The following is a 16,907-nucleotide window of genomic DNA, read 5'->3' as shown; positions in this document are numbered from 1 at the left end:
ACGGGTTACAGATTTTATTTTTATTTTTGCTAAGTTTCCTCTTCGCATGTAATATCAGTTGTAATAATAGTAATGTGCGTGTTTATTACTGTTGTTGTTGTTGTTGTTGTTTTTGTGTTGTTTATTTTTTAAGTGAGATTGGACTCAGTTCGTTAATTGGCTCTGTGCGTTAGTTGTCCACATGTGATAATTGATTAATTTCATGATGTGTAATTTATTTTCTTTACGCAAAGGAACATTATAGCCTACAGGATTTATGCAAATATGTATTTTCAGGTCATCAGCAAGTAATTATCATCCGTGATCTCGCCATGGAACATATATTCGCACCAACTGTAGATTTTCTCATCTCGATCAAAACAAATGCTTCGATTGAGCACACGTGATAGTTAAATTTTCAAGTAATTATTACGGACCTGAAGATTAATTTCCTAATTTATTAATTAATGTAATATTTTGGAATAAGAATATCTTGCTATATGTCCAGTTGGGGCATAGCTTTTCCTGTGATGCTGATTTGCAAGCATCGTTTCATTTTGAGTTACCTTGGTCATAGGTATTAACTTTGTTGCGAGTGACGCAATTTATTTTGCTGTGGTGCAATCTTATTTTTTTATGACACAACCTTGGTCGTCAATTACTAGTGAATGGATTTAAGAGCATTTATTCTCATATTAGAAGCACATTTGACTTCATCAAGTGTTGGTTTTTAACAATGGTTCTAGTTGGATTGGAGGTTAGCTCGTAACAGTTAATGACTCATTAGGTGATTATCTGGTACCCTGTTGGCGATTTTAATCATTGGACATCGTTACCGTACTACAGATGAAGTTTGGCAATCGAATGTTCGAGAAATGTAACCTTCACACGCAGACAACTTAACCTACGGTTAACTTGAGACCTTACTTAGTTGTTCAGGTTCGTGTTTTCTTGCTTTTTAACAATGTACTATGGCAACACTTCAGTATTATGAAGACTAATTAAACCTAACCAATGCACTGGTAAGATATGACCCCATGGGATATTATCTGATATCTTCATTATTTATTTGGTCGACATGACATGACATTCTCTTATTTGTGTTTAAATTTTTCAAATTCTGATTTTGTATTCTGAAAATAAATATACCTTTCGTAAACCTTTCTTTCATTTTACGTTGTTGATATATTCCTCTATACCTTGCCAGTCAGAAGACGATGTGACTACACCGGACAGCAACCACCCCCTGAGATAAGATGACTTCATTAGTGCAGAGCCACGGCACTGATGTCCTGGTATCTCTTGACAAGGGTCCAGTATATCACTTTGTACAGTGTTCAGAAACGTTCTGCGTACTACGATTTCACACGGTATGTGTCACAGTACTTTGCGCATGTTTACAATAGACACTGAAAGCCAATGTCTGAGACACATAATGACGCTAAACCTATATCAGGTTCGACATTTGTTCGATAGGAGACATTTGTAGTGCCGGTCAGTTTAGTAACAACGTTTATAAGGTCGGTGGTTACAGACAGCACATGTAAGACTGAGGTAAACATGACAGGAGTACCCAATTCTGCTACTGATCGCATTCGAATTGTGACATTACTGCAAGAAGTAAGGCGTCTTGTGAGTTAGAGTGATGTCTTCAGAGTTTGGAAAAAGTTTAAGGAGGCACAAACTATTGACAACGAACGGGATAACCGCGCAAAAATATCTCAGGGAAGATCGGTCATTTTTGCCCACTGCTACTAACTCTTCGTTCTACCAAGATTTTCGGAGGCCCAGAGGAGTGAATATGTTAGAACAGACAGTGCGAAATCGGCTGTACGACGGAGGACTGATATCAAGGAAGTATGTGCCAAAGGCTACTCTTAAGCCACACCATAGAGCAACGTGTGTGAGGTGTGCAACAACTTATAACCCATGGCATCAGGAACAGTGGAAGCGCACGCTCTTTCCTGATGAGGTCACCATAAGTTTGAACCCATTCAACAGGGGCGTTATAGTCTGGAGACGATCCGGCGAGAAGTGGAACGAGGCCATCTTGGAACATCATCAGCACCAAGGGGTTACCGACCTGTTTTTGATCTCAACATCTCAATTATTCCACAGAAAAATATAGGAGAATACTTCACGAGCCCCTTAAAACTCGTTAAGGATATGAAAATAGAACATCAATATTTTCAATCGATTAGAAGTTATTTCAGAGTAACAACTTAGATGAATCACCCTGCATATCATACTATTATAATGGAAGACACTCACTCTCCACCTGCCTTTTTAAATCCCCATAAAAGGTGTCTTAGTGGTTTTCCCAACTATGTAAAATCCAAGTTGACTTAACACTTGTGGTTTAAGGATTAGCATAGTAGCTTCCAGATGGCGTGAGGGGAATTTAGAACTGATTTGAAGATATTGAACTCAACCGTGGAAGGACTGCTGAGAAGGGAAATGTGTTCGAATCTCATTTTGGCTATACAAGAAGTTGCATTATACTTCGTATTTTCCACTTCAATCCCTGTCATAGGCCTATGTTGAGACTAGCTGATGTACCCCCGTGCTTCGCTACGGAATTCTACATCGTATACAGAATTCTAGGTTAGGTAGTGTATACGTTGTGAACAAGATTGTATTAAATTGCATAGCTCTTAACGTTACCCTAGAAACGCGATGGAGAAGTCACCAAACATCTTTTCTCATATGAAGATTGGGTTAGAGAATTTTCATTGTAATGGTAGGCCCGCTTACTTTCCATCAGTCACAATCAGGTTGGGGAGTTTTTATTATAATGGAAGACACTCACCTTTTTAAATCCCCATAAAAGGTGTCTTAGTGGTTTTCCCAACTGAAATGAACGTAGCTCATTACAATGACATCAGTAGGAACGGCGCAATTAAAACCAATGCCTTCATATGAAATACTCGATCAAATGAAAAACCACACATTTTCTCACCTTTAACGAACAGTACTACGCTGCCAATCTAACAGTTCGAAGTTCCAGAACTGGTATGACCAAGTAGCAGACAGCCATGATACGTGAACACCCTTAATCTTTTTTTTGGGGGGGGGGGGGGCGGACGGCCTTCGAATAGTGGAGAGTCCTAGGGCAAAACTATGCCCTTTTACTAATCTGTTTCCTAGGAGTACCCGATGAGTCGGAAAATCTCCACTCACTACACTGGCGGCAGAAAAATATTTCTGACTCGGAGGCAAATTTTTCCTCCCGGCCAGAGGAGAAACCCCTCTTCACTGCTAATTTGGAATAAAATGAACATAGAACTTGATAAAAGTGAGGAGGAAGAATCTTTTCTTAAGAAACGGCTCTTTTGGGGGTTGAATTTTGAGTTATGAACCAGAGGAATGGCATGCTAAAGAAGAAAGTTTTCGAACTCCCCAGCTTCCCGCCAACATTCAGTCAGGCTGTTATACTCGGTACGCAGTAATCCCATCTATCGTAGTTGAGTAGCAGCTTAAGAGACAAAAACATAACAACAAACAATAGTCAATAAAATGTTATTGTTGATCAATGGTATGCGCTTTCGATATTGTAGGCCTTCATATTCAGTTTTCTTCTGACTCTGAAATTCCACTCTTATCGCAGTCGGTACGGTAAAACTGAACAAAACATAAATGATCGGAAATTGTATTCTCTATCAATTTTGTTATGTAGTACTTTTCTATAGGACCAGACTTAGCAACAAAAATACAAGTTCATGAATATCTGTGTTATTATAGCCGGTACGGTAAAAATGAATAAGACATAAATGATCGGAAATTTAATTCTCTACATATATAAATATTTGAGAATTAAATTTTAGGCCTTCCTCTAAACTACTATTTCATTTAGCGTTTCAGCCTGAATAAAATGTTTTATAGCCTAGAATCAGGGCCTCTCAGGGCGTATGCGCCTGGTGCATGCACTGTGCTCGGTGCAAAAGACGACTTCGCTTGGTTGCCCAGAGTGCAGACCCCCACTCCTCGATTTGGAGCAATAGCGCTGTCTCTCTCTTTTCCCATGCCTGTCTCGCTCACTCCTCCTGTCTCCCTCTTCCTCACTTGCTCCGTAGCGCTCCAAATCCAAGCCGAGTTGAGCCGAGTTGAACCGAGCTTAGCCGAGTAGCCCACAGACGAAGCGTTGGTCCGAGCCGTGCCGAGTGGAACCGATGCACAGTGCACGGAGCTCTTGCGCCTCGATTTGCACGCGTGAGATTTTGGGCGTTTGAGAGGCTCTGGACTAGATTGTAGTGGCTCATCCCCCGACTTTATATGTCGATTTTCATTCAGTTCTCTTCGGCCGTTTTCTCGTGATGCGTGTGCATACATACATACATACATACATACATACATACATACATACATACATACATACATACATACATACATACATACAGACAGACAGACAGACAGACAGACAGACAGACAGACAGACAGACAGACAGACAGACAGACAGACAGACAGACAGACAGACAGACAGACAGAAATTACGGAAAAGTAAAAAGTGAATTACCTTGTTACTGTGGATATGGCCGATACAGAAATACCATTCTTTTCAAATTCTGAGCAATGTACAGACAAAACTCCTATTTTATATATATAGATTACACAACATACAAGCCACGGCCGCTTCCTTGGAAATCATAATCCCAATACTAATACTACCGTGCCACAAATTCGCTCACAAGACAGGCATTGTGACAGCGAGCACTGTTGTGCAGGACAATGGGCGGATGCGTTTGGAAATGGGGCAGTTTCTTGCGCAGTGCAGGACGAATATGGCTGTGGAGGAATTGTTAGCACGGTGGAGGTAGGGATCCTGGATCATCCAACTCACCGGATATGAGTCCCTGTGACTTCGATCTGCTTTCCAACTAAAGGGACCAATCCGAGAGAAACGTTTCCGTACACGAGAAGTCATATTTCAGGCGAAAAGACACTCCGTCGTGGACACATCAACAGATGCGGCACTATTACTCGGTGTCCTATATATTCCACACATCTGGCTACGGGTGCAACATGTTGTAGGAGATTACACTGAGCACCTGTAGAGGTATGGTGGTTTTACAGTAAATGGTCCCATCTACAGTATATGTTGTCACTAATTTACCTCCAGCCCTGAAACATTCCGGGCGTTCATTTATCGGGTTAAATAATATTCAATACTCACCACCAAAGTACTTCAAGTATTTCATTTAAGTTATATATTACAGGGTAATTTTAAAGACAATGCAGTTAAGTGAAGCTCACGCAGTTTCCTTATCAGAGGCACCTCCTCATCCCATATTCGTGTCATGTTAGCAACTAGTAGTGTGTACTTACCAATGACGAGCTACTTCTCAACTATTAATGCTTCATTCTCTTTACATTGCAATTGCGGGAGCTCTGTCAACAGATTTACTTTCATTTGCCATTCGGATCTATAGTCAACACTATCCGTTACGTTACTTTACGCCTCATTTTGGTGCTGGCATTGGTTTTTGCGGTTTCCTTATAACAGCATAACCTTTGGTGGTGCTATTTGAGGATCCAACCAGCCTCTGGGCTGATGACCTAATAGATATAGACTGTAGTCCGGCTCCATGGCTAAATGGTTAGCATGCTGGCCTTTGGTCGCAAGGGTCCCAGGTTCGATTCCCGGCAGGTTCGGGGAATTTTAACCTTAATTGGTTAATTTCGCTGGCACGGGGGCTGGGTGAATGTGTCGTCTTCATCATCATTTCATCCTCATGACGACACGCAGGTCGCCTACGGACGTCAAATCAAAAGACCTGCATCTGGCGAGCAGAACTTGTCCTCGGACACTCCCGGCATTAAAAGCCATACGCCATTTCATTTTTTAAATTTACTTTACTGCAATTTCCGTTACTGTCATTTTTTCACTGTACAGTGTGTATTTCCAACCCTTGTCCCGTTTCTCTACGGGGTCGGGTATGAAGTGAGATGAATCTTCGTATCGAGGTTTCACGACCGGATGCCCTTCTCGACGTCAACCTCATCAGAGGAGTTAATGAGATGAAATTAAATACGTGATATATGACAGTAGGAAGGGAGAGGGTGTAACCCAGTGCAGGCACATAGCCTACTCCTGTTGAATAGCACCAAGGGGTCTGCTTTAAGCCTTTAAGAAAAGGCTAGGAAAACAACAGATAGGGAATCCACCACCTGGGCAACTGCCCTAAATGCAGATCAGGATTGATTGATTGATCGATTGATTGATTGATCGATCGATCGATTGATTGATTGATTGATTGATTGATTGATTGATTGATTGATTGATTGATTGATTGATTGATTGATTGATTGATTGATTGATTGATTGATTGATTGATTGATTGATTGATTGATTGATTGATTGATTGATTGCTCAAGGCTTTACGTCGCCATACGTTGGAAGAATCACTAGCAACAGCATCATATGCCCTCTCTCAATATGAGCAATGCGGAGAGGTTTAGAATTTTATCTGTGCTTTTGGCATGCAATCTAGTGATTAGGAAGTGTACACCACCACCTCTCCTAACCTGCTGGCCAACATTCTGATGGTGACAGTTTTTCGACCAACGGGACTCGAACCAGCTAACTACAGTATCAGAGCATATATACAGTAAACACTTTCTATAATGGGACTAAAGTCCAGTCCCAAGTACTCACAGAATTTATATGAAAATGATATGCCCTCTGAACCGATATTACGCCTAAACTACACAAAGTATTTTTATGAAATGTTTGCATATAACTTATATTCTTAGATGGACTATCACATGACTCACTGTTTTGTTTACCGAGCTCGATAGCTGCAGTCGCTTAAGTGTTGCCAGTATCCAGTATTTTGGAGATAGAGGGTTCGAATCCCATTGTCCCATTTTCACACTAGGCACTAGGCTGTACTGTGTAGAGATGAGAAGAATGCAAGAATGAGGAATGTGGCCTGCAAGCACGAACTTCCTGTTCTGCCCAGACAAATCGGCTCTTATCTGCTCTTATCTGCTACACGAAAACATTGACTCACATTTTGCGATTTGCTGGATTACAACTGACAAGAGCGAAGAGCTGCCAGTAGAAGACAATATAAAGTCCCCTGGGTAGTAGCGGAGTTGCTATGGTAACCATTGCTTCACTGGCTCTGCTGGTGAATACCCCTTCGCCCCGTGCCTCACCGGGCATGTGCATTCTTCTGATCTCCCAACAATACCTTAATTAAGGCCACGGACGCTTCCTTCCCATTCCCAGGCCTATTCTTTCCCATCACAACCATAAGACCTATCTGTGTCGGTGCGACGTAAAAGCAAATTGTAAAAAAGAAAAATTTTGTTTCAAAATATTGACCTAAATATATATTAGTTGCAAAAGTATTTACATTCAATGCTGTAATAGCCTAAAATGAAATAGCGTAGACTATGTTTCCTTCTGGCTGACGCCAAAATACACGAGTAATGGAGCTGAAATTAGGTATAGATAGATATACATGGTATTTCTGTGGTGATAATACATATTTTCAGAAATGCTGGAGAAAACATGTATCGATTTGATATAGGGATTCCCGATCATGAAATGCCTCAGTCGCTGGATATAAGCCACATTTGTTTTGGGATACCTATGAAAGAGATACAAAAGCGTTACGAATCTTTATGTGGAGATTTAAATCTTTATTTACCTGCACTAAATACACACGGTACGAAACCATTTAAAACAACTGTTCCAAATGGTAAGTTCTGGCGTATCCGGTCGACAACTCTGGTGGCATTCTAATGATGTCACAGGCAGAGAGGATTCTTGCCAGGAGCTCCTCATCAGTCTCTACAGGTGTCTAGTACACAAAACTGGTCACAGGTCCAAATAAAAATAAATCAGACAAGGTAAGATAAGGTCAAAGAGCAATGGAATCTCCCCTTCTTATCCACTTGTGAGAGAACATTTGATTAAGGCGTTGAGGAGCAGGATGTGGAACGTGGGCTCTAGACCTATCATGTTGAACTCACATGAGTTGACGAAGTTACAAGCTACGATACACGGTTTTGGTGTATAAGGTGCTGCTGAGTCTTTTCCGGACCGAGGGCTCCCTACCTCGAACTGATATATGTACCCTTCTCCAGCCTCCCATAAAATCTGTATCATCGTTACGGAAATACCGTGTATAGTTCAAATACAGGAATATTCCTATCAATCAGTCACTACTGATCTGCACTTAGGCAGTCGCCCAGGTAACAGATTCCCTATCTGTTGTTTCCCGAGGCTTTTCTTAAATGATTGCAAAGAAATTCGAAATTCCTTGAACATCTCCCTTGGTACCGGTAAGTTATTCCAGTCTCTAACTCCCCTTCCATAAACGATTATTTGTCATTTGTCCTCTTGAATTCCAGCTTTATCTTCATAATGTGATCTTTCCTACTTTGAAAGACACTACTCAAACTTATTCGTCTACTAATGTCATTCCACGGCTTCTCGCCAATAACAGCTCAGAACATACCACATTGTCCAGCAGCTCGTCTCCTTTTTCTCCCAAGTCTTCCCACCCCAAAGTTTGCAATATTTTTGTAACGCTACTCTTTCGTCGGAAATCACACAGAACAAATCCAGCTGCTTTCCTTTGAATATTCTTTCCAGTTCTTAAATCAAGTAATTCTAGTGAGGGGTCCATACACTGGAACCATACTCTAGTTCGGGTCTTACCAGAGACTTATAGGCCCTCTCCTTTACGTTCTTACTGTTTGTTTCTCCAACCCATGTCCAGTTTCTCTACAGGGTCGGGTATGAGGTGAGGTGAGATGAATCTGACCGGATGCCCTTGCTGACGTCAACCTCATCTGAGGAGTTAGGTGAAATCCGGCGCCGGCACGTAGCCTATTCCAGTCGAATAGTACCAAGGATCTGTTCAAGGCTTAACGTCTCCATCCGACAGACACGAATCACTATCAACAGTGTCATATGAACACTGTGGAGAGGTTTTGAATTTAATCCAGGTTTTTGACACGCAATCTAGTGATTATAAATTGTATATCACCACCTCCCCCACCCTACTGGCCAACATTCTGATGGTGAAATTTCTTTAGACCAACGGGACTCGAACCGGCTAACCTCGGTGTTAGACTTAAAGACCTTAACGATCAAGGCCACCAGGCCACATTCTTACTACAACCCCTAAATACCCTCATACGCCCTAACCATAAACAGAGACCTGTACCCTTTAATTACAATCACGTTTATGTGATTATCACAATGAAGATCTTCCCTTATATTTAACAACTAGATACTTACAATGATCTCCAAAAGGAAACTTCACCCCATCAATGCAGTAAACAAAACTGAGAGGACTTTTCCTATTTGTGAAACTCACAACCTGACTTTTAAATACGTTTATCATCATACCATTGCCTACTGTCCATCTCACAACATTATTGAGGTCATTTTGCAGTTGCTCACAATTATGTAAGTTATTTATTGCTCTGCACAGAATAACATAATTGCAACAAAGCATTATCTCGGATTCCTCTTCTTTACTCATCATTAATATATAAAAAACATAAAGGTCAAATAATACTGCCTTGAGGAATTCTCCTCATAATTATTACAGGGTCAGACAAAGACTCACCTACTCTAATTCTCTGAGTTCTATTCTCTAGAAATATAGCCACCCATTCAGTCACTCTTTTGTCTAGTCCATTTGCACTCATTTTTGCCAATACTCTCCCATAATCTACCCTATCAAATGCATTAGGTAGGTCAATTGCGATACAGTCCATTTGACCTCCTGAATCCAAGATATCTGCTGGAACCCTACAAGTTGAGCTTCAGTGGAATAACCTTTCCTAAACCCGAACTGCCTTCTAGCAAACCACTTATTAATTTTGCAAACATGTCTAATGTCGAATAATCCGAAAGAATGATTTTCCAAAACTGACTGGCCTGTAATTTTCAGCTTTTTGTCAGCCTTTCCTTTATACGCAGGGGCTACTATAGCAGCTCTCCATTCATCTGGTGTAGCTCCTTCATACAAACAATAATAAATTATTTCAGATATGGTACTATATACCAAACCTTTGTCTCTAGTGTATCCCTCGAAACCTTATCAATTCCAGCTGCTTTTCTAGTTTTCAAATTTTGTATCTTACTGTAAATGTCATTGTTATCATAGGTAAATTTTAATACTACTTTAGTATTAGTCACCTCCTCCATCTGGACATTATCCTTGTGACCAACAATCTTTACATACCACAGACTGAATACTTCTACCTTTTGAAGATCCTTTCATACACACTCCTCTTGTTCACTAATGATTCCTGGAATATCCTTCTCGGAACCTGTTTCTGTCCAAAAGTACCTATACATATGTCTCCATTTTTCACCAAAATTTGTATGACCACCAATTATACTTGCCATCATATTATCCTTAGCTGACTTCTTTGCTGGATTCAATTTCCTAGTAAGCTCCTTCTATTTCTCCTTAGGTACTTCCACAGCTATTTATATTTCTGCACAGAATAACATCATCTGCAGAGAGCCTTATCTCTGATTCCACTTCCTTACTCATATCATTGACACAATTAAGAAAACATAAAGGTCCAATAATACTGCCTTGATGAATTCTCTTAATAATTACAGGGTCAGATAAAGATTTGCCTACTATAATCCTCCGAGTTCTATTTTCTAGAAATATAGCCACCCAGTCAGTCACTCTTTCCAACCTGCACCTCCTTCTTGGTCTCTTTATTTCTCTGTTATAATACGGTAGTGGATCTTTACCATTCCTTACCATCTTTAAAGGTAAAAACCTGTTTTCACATTCTTCAACAATTCCTTTAAACCTTTCCCAGAGTCTGTTTACAGTTTTATTTTCTGTTTTCCTCCAGTTATAGATAATTTTTAAAAACTCCCTCATGCCTGTTTTATCAGCCATATGGTACTGCCTGATATTCTTAATTTTAATACCTTCCATTCTATCACATTTATTTTTAACTACAACAAAAACATCTTCATGATCACTAATTCCATCTTTTATTTCACTTTCTTTATAGAACTCATCTGGTTTTACCAGCACCACATCCAGATTATTCTTCCCTCTAGTTGGTTCCATCACTTTCTGAATCAGCTTCCCTTCCCATTTTAACTTATTTGCCATTTGTTGGTCATGCTTCCTGTCATTTGCATTACCTTCCCAATTGACATTTGGTAAATTGTGATCACCTGCTACAATCACATTCTTTTCCATATCGTTTCCCACATACCCGATTATTTTATCAAATAATTCTGAATCAGCATCAGTGCTACCTTTTCCTGGTCTGTAAACTCCAAAGACATCAAGTTGCCTATTATCTTCAGAGATGTGCTTTACACCTAGAATTTCATGTTTGTCATCTTCAACCTTTTTGTAGCTAAAAATTCTGCTTTCACCAGAATAAATACTCCCCCTCCTACCATTCCTATCTTATCTCTATGATACACTTCCAGATCTGTGAGAACATTTCTGCATCCATTATGTTATTTCTCAGTCATGATTCAACTCCTATTACAATATTTGGAGAGTATATGTCTATTAAATTACTTAATTCTATTCCTTTACAATACTTCTACAGTTCAACACTAACATTTTTATGTCATCCCTACTTGACTTCCAGATCCATGTACCCTTATCACCACTCCCTAGACCAACCTGTCTCCCTGAATGTAATTCCCTATTACCCTTCCAAACAAATTTTCCAACTTATATGTACCACTGCAGCTGAAGCGAATGCCATCTGAGTACAGATCCCTATCTCCTACCCATCCATTAGGATCCAGAAATCTCACTCCCAGTTTTTCACATACCCACTCCATAGTCTCATTTAAATCCCCAATCACCCTCCAGTCAGTATCCTTCCTACACAGTATTCCACCAATAACAATCTCCGCTTTGTTAAACTTCAACCATGCTGCATTTACCAGATCCCACACATCCTCAACTATGTTGGTACTTACACCTGCTTGCCTTATGTTGTTGGTACCAATGTGAAACACTACCTACCACCTTTTTCCTTCTCTCCTCCTTCTCTTCTACTTCCCTTAACATGTTCCTTAAACTAATTCCTGAATAAGACTCTACCCCGGTTCCCTTTCCTCCACACACTTTCCTCACATGGCTAACAATGGAATCCCCCATGACCAGAGCCTCAAACCTACCCACTTCATTTGATCCATTCAATAACCACTGTGTACCTATTTTTCCACCTAAGTTTAGTTTATTTTTGTTTTTCCTTGTAAAATAATGATATTATGATGTAAATCAATAATTGTAAAATATTCCTTGTTATATATGTAGGCCTATGCCTTATCTGTTAACTGAAACTAAAATCTGACAAGCTGTGATTGTAAAGGGTAGTCCCTCTTTGAGCCACTAGCTCACTGGGACATTCTATAACCAATAAATAAATTTTTTTATAAAAATCCCCTCCTGGTCAGCCCTATCTTCCCTGACAGCTGCAGAAGCTACTTCTTCCTCCCTTTTCTCCTTCCCATTACTCTGTTGCACCGGTCTTTTCCTATCCTCTGTTCTAAATTTCCCTGTCCCTCCTTTCCTTTCCTCAAACTTTCACACTTCTCAGCAACCATTCTCTGTTCCTCATTTTCCTTCTGATGTTCTACCTGCAGTGACTTGTACCGATTACTCACAGACACCTGTCCTGAATTCTGGTCCTGAATAGAGCCCTTAGCCTGCAATCTTCTTCCCCTTAAAGCATTAGACCATCTGTCTTCTACAATTCCCCCCTTTCCTTCCCATCCCTCTTTTACACATATTGTATCCTGTACATTGTCTGAGGGAGGCCTACTTTCCTTTCTGTCCTCTGAGAGAATCCTAAATATCTCCCTCAAACTCTCCAACTCCTACTTCGTACTCACACACTGATCCTACACTTGCACTTCTTAGCTATTCTATATATAGTATTAAAAAAAGGAAAAAATAAAATATCTTATTTTGTGCAAAATAAAAATGAAAGGAAAGAAACATAGTCTAGGATAGTACACAAAGATCGCACGACAATAAGGTAATTAATATAGGCTACTACTACACTACAATACTATTTAATTGTACTAAATTTTTATCCTACAAAACAATAACAGGATGAAAACTGCTGGTAATTACTGAAAACCAAAAGGAATACACAAGAATTACACAATTTTAAATTGTAGTTAAGTCTACGCTAATTACTACTGCAGAATTCTTGTAAGAGAGTTACTACAGGTACACCGGGGTAAGTGTAAATTCGGGGAAAGTGGACCCCATGGCTATCGTCACATGAATAATATATATGAAGTGGCGCCACTTGCGAGAATATCATCTTACTACTTATGATAACACACGGGAATTGCTACATACCCAAAACTCTCGGCAGTAAAGCTGTTATACACTACTCTTTAATATAATTTTATCAAACACACTGTGTACAAGATATTAATTAATTAAACGAAATTAGCATCATTTGCATAGTGTGACAAAGTCAATGTCCTGTCTTTGCACTCAGTGATTTCTCTTTGACTATGTCATAAATAATAGTGTAATACCAAAGGAATGGAAGGAATCTATATATATAAAATAGCTTGTCCTGACTGACTGACTGACTGACTGACTGACTGACTGACTGATTCATCATCGCCGAGCCAAAACTACTGGACATAAAGAAATGAAATTTTGGGGATATATTCACATTATGATGTAGGTGCTCGCTAAGAAAGGATTTTTGGATATACCTTCAGTAAGGGGGTGAAAAGGGGGGTGAAATTTTAAAATTAGTGTATCTATATCTCAAAACTTTAAACGTTTATAGATGTGAAAATTGGTATTTAGAATCTTCTTTAAAAATAAGGAAACACGTATTTTTTTGTTTTCAGAAAATCCCAATAGGACGGGTGAAAAAGGGTAAAAATGGGGGAAAATAGGTTGAATGCCTTTAATCAGGATACCGGTACTTATATATCAGAAACTGAAGATATTACAGACCTCAAAATTGGTACTTTTGATCTCTTTTAAAAATAAAGAAACACGTATTTTTTTGTTTTTGGAAAATCCAATTAATGGGAGGGTGAAAAGGGGGTGAATTTTTAAAATGAGTGAATCTATATCTCGAAACTTTTAAAGGTTATAGATGTAAAAATTGGTATTTAGAATCTCCTTTAAGAATAAAGAAACACGTATTTTTTTGTTTTCGGAAAATCTCAATAGGAGGAGTGAAAAGGGGGTGAAAAATGGGTTGAATGCCTTTAATGAGGCACTTATATTTCAGAACCTGAAGATATTACAGACCTGAAAATTGGTGTATGGGATCTCCTTTAAAAATAAAGAAACACGTATTTTGTTTGTTTGTGGAAAATCCAATTAATGGGGGGGGGGGTGAAAAGGGGGTGATTTTTTAAAATGAGTGCATCTATATCTCAAAACTTTTAAAGTTTATAGATGTAAAAATTGGTATTTAGAATCCTTTAAAAATAAAGAAACACGTATTCTTTTGTTTTCGGAAAATCCCAATAGGAAGGGTGTAAAAGGGTGAAAAATGGGTTGAATTCCTTTAATGAGGCTACTTATATTTCAGAACCTGAAGATATTACAGACCTGAAAATTGGTATTTTGGATCTACTTTAAAAGTAAAGAAACACGTATTTTTTTCGTTTTTGGAAAATCCAAATATTGGGGGGGGGGGTGAAAAGGGGGGTTGATTTTTTTAAAATGAGTGCGTCTACATCTTAAAACTTTAAAATTTACAGATGTAAAAATTGGTAGTTAGAATCTCCTCTAAAAATAAAGGAACACGTATTTTTTTGTTTCCTGTAAATCCTAATAGGAGGGGTGTAAAACGGGTGAAAAATGGGTTGAATGCCTTTAACGGAGATACATATATCTCAGAAACCAAAGAAATTACAGAACTGAAAATTTGTATATGGGATCTCCTTTAAAAATAAAGAAACACGTAATTCTTAGTTTTTGGGAAATCCAATTAATGGCGGTTAAACAGGAGTGACAAACTGGGGTGAATTTTTTGAAAGACTATATCTACAGAATATCTTGGAAACGTAAAATGTTACAGACGTAAAAAGTGGGTGTTTGGAATCTCCTGTAAATGTAAATAAACATAGGTGATTTGTTTTAGGAAACTCCACTTAAGGGGAACTCAAAAGGGGTGAAATTTTAAAATGAGAATTTTTACAGTATATCTAAAAAAACTTAACATGTTACAGAAGTGAAGGTATTTTTTATCTCTATTAAACATAAAGAAACGTGTGTTTTTAGTTTTCGGAAATACCACTTGGGTGGAGGGGGGTGGTAAAAGTGACTGAAAATGGTGTTGAATTCTTTTAATTAGGCTACTGATATCACAAAAATGAAGACGTTACAGACGTGAAATTTGATATTTGCAATCTGCTTTAAAAGTAAAGAAACACGTATTCTCGGAAAATCCAATGAAGGGGGTGGGGGGGAAGAATTGAAAAATTAATTGGCTTAATTGTATGAGAATACATACATCTAATAAAAACTAAAGTTGTTACAGACGTGAAAATTCGTATTTGGATCTCCTTTAAAAACAAAGAAAAGCGCGTTTTGGTGGGGAAACCATCTTGGAGGGCGGGAGTGTAAAGGAGTTGAATTCCTTTCATGAGGACACATAAATCAAAAACTGAAGAAGTTAGAGTCGTGATCATTGGTATTTAAGAAGATCCTTTACTATTAAAGAAACAAGTATTTTTTGCGGGAAAGTTCACTTGGGGGGGGGGGGGAGTATTGCGATATGAAGTGCAGAAAGTAAATTATTTTTATTGGGATACTTATATCTCAAAACTGAAGGTAATAGACGTGAACATTGGTGTTTGGAATCTCCCTTAAACATAAAGAAACAAGCATTCTTTAAATTTTTGGGCCGGGCTGAGTGGCTCAGACGGTTTAAGGCGCTGGCCTTCTAACCCCAACTTGGCAGGTTCGATCCTGGCTCAGTCCGGTGGTATTTGCAGGTGCTCAAATACGACAGCCCCGTGTCGGTAGATTTACTGGCACGTAAAATAACTCCAGCGGGACAAAATTCCGGCACCTCGGCATCTCCGAAGACCGTAAAAGTAGTTAGTGGGACATAAAGCAAATAACATTATTATTATTATTATTATTATTATTATTATTATTATTATTATTATTATTATTATTAAATTTTTTGGGGGGGTGGCGGTAAATAAACTTAACGGCGGTGGGGTGTAGAAGTAGGCGAGACCAATTGATTTTAGCTGTTATTAATGTACTTATAAGGATCCTCCGTTGCTCAGGCGGCAGCGCGCCGGCCTCTCACAGCTGGGTTCTGTGATTCAAATCCCGGTCACTCCATGTGACATTCGTGCTGGACAAAACGGTGGCGGGACAGGTTTTTCTCCGGATACTCCGGTTTTCCCTGTCATCAGCCATTCCAGCAACACATAATAGTAATAATAATAATAATAATAATAATAATAATAATAATAATAATAATAATAATAATAATAATAATAATAATATTCCGGACCGTCGTCAAATGTGCGGACCGCGCTGAAAACGGCTCCTGGACGGGTAATGACTAAGAATGCAGTCCGGCCGCGGGTTCAGTGCCGCCAAGGCACCCAATATGACACCACGCCGGATCTCCTGAAGGATTTTATCCATATTAAAAATGATTATAGGAAAAGATGGCAAAGATTTACGGACCCATCTGACCGGGAGGAATACCTGAGCCTAGCCCGGGAAGTACGAAATCGATTGCTGGAAAGGAAGATTGAAAAATGGGAGGAAACGTGCCGTAAAATAATAGAAAACCAGTCAGATCGGGAATTTTGGTGGATTCTTGCAGAAAACGAGTCAGATCGTGAATTTCGTCGGATTATATATCTAAAACAATAAGCATTCAATTATAAATTTCAGTATAATACCGTAGCGAAGCACGGGTATCT

Source organism: Anabrus simplex, chromosome 1 (assembly GCF_040414725.1).
Source record: "Anabrus simplex isolate iqAnaSimp1 chromosome 1, ASM4041472v1, whole genome shotgun sequence".
Lineage (NCBI taxonomy): Eukaryota > Metazoa > Arthropoda > Insecta > Orthoptera > Tettigoniidae > Anabrus > Anabrus simplex.
Note: the sequence above shows the minus strand (reverse complement) of the source record.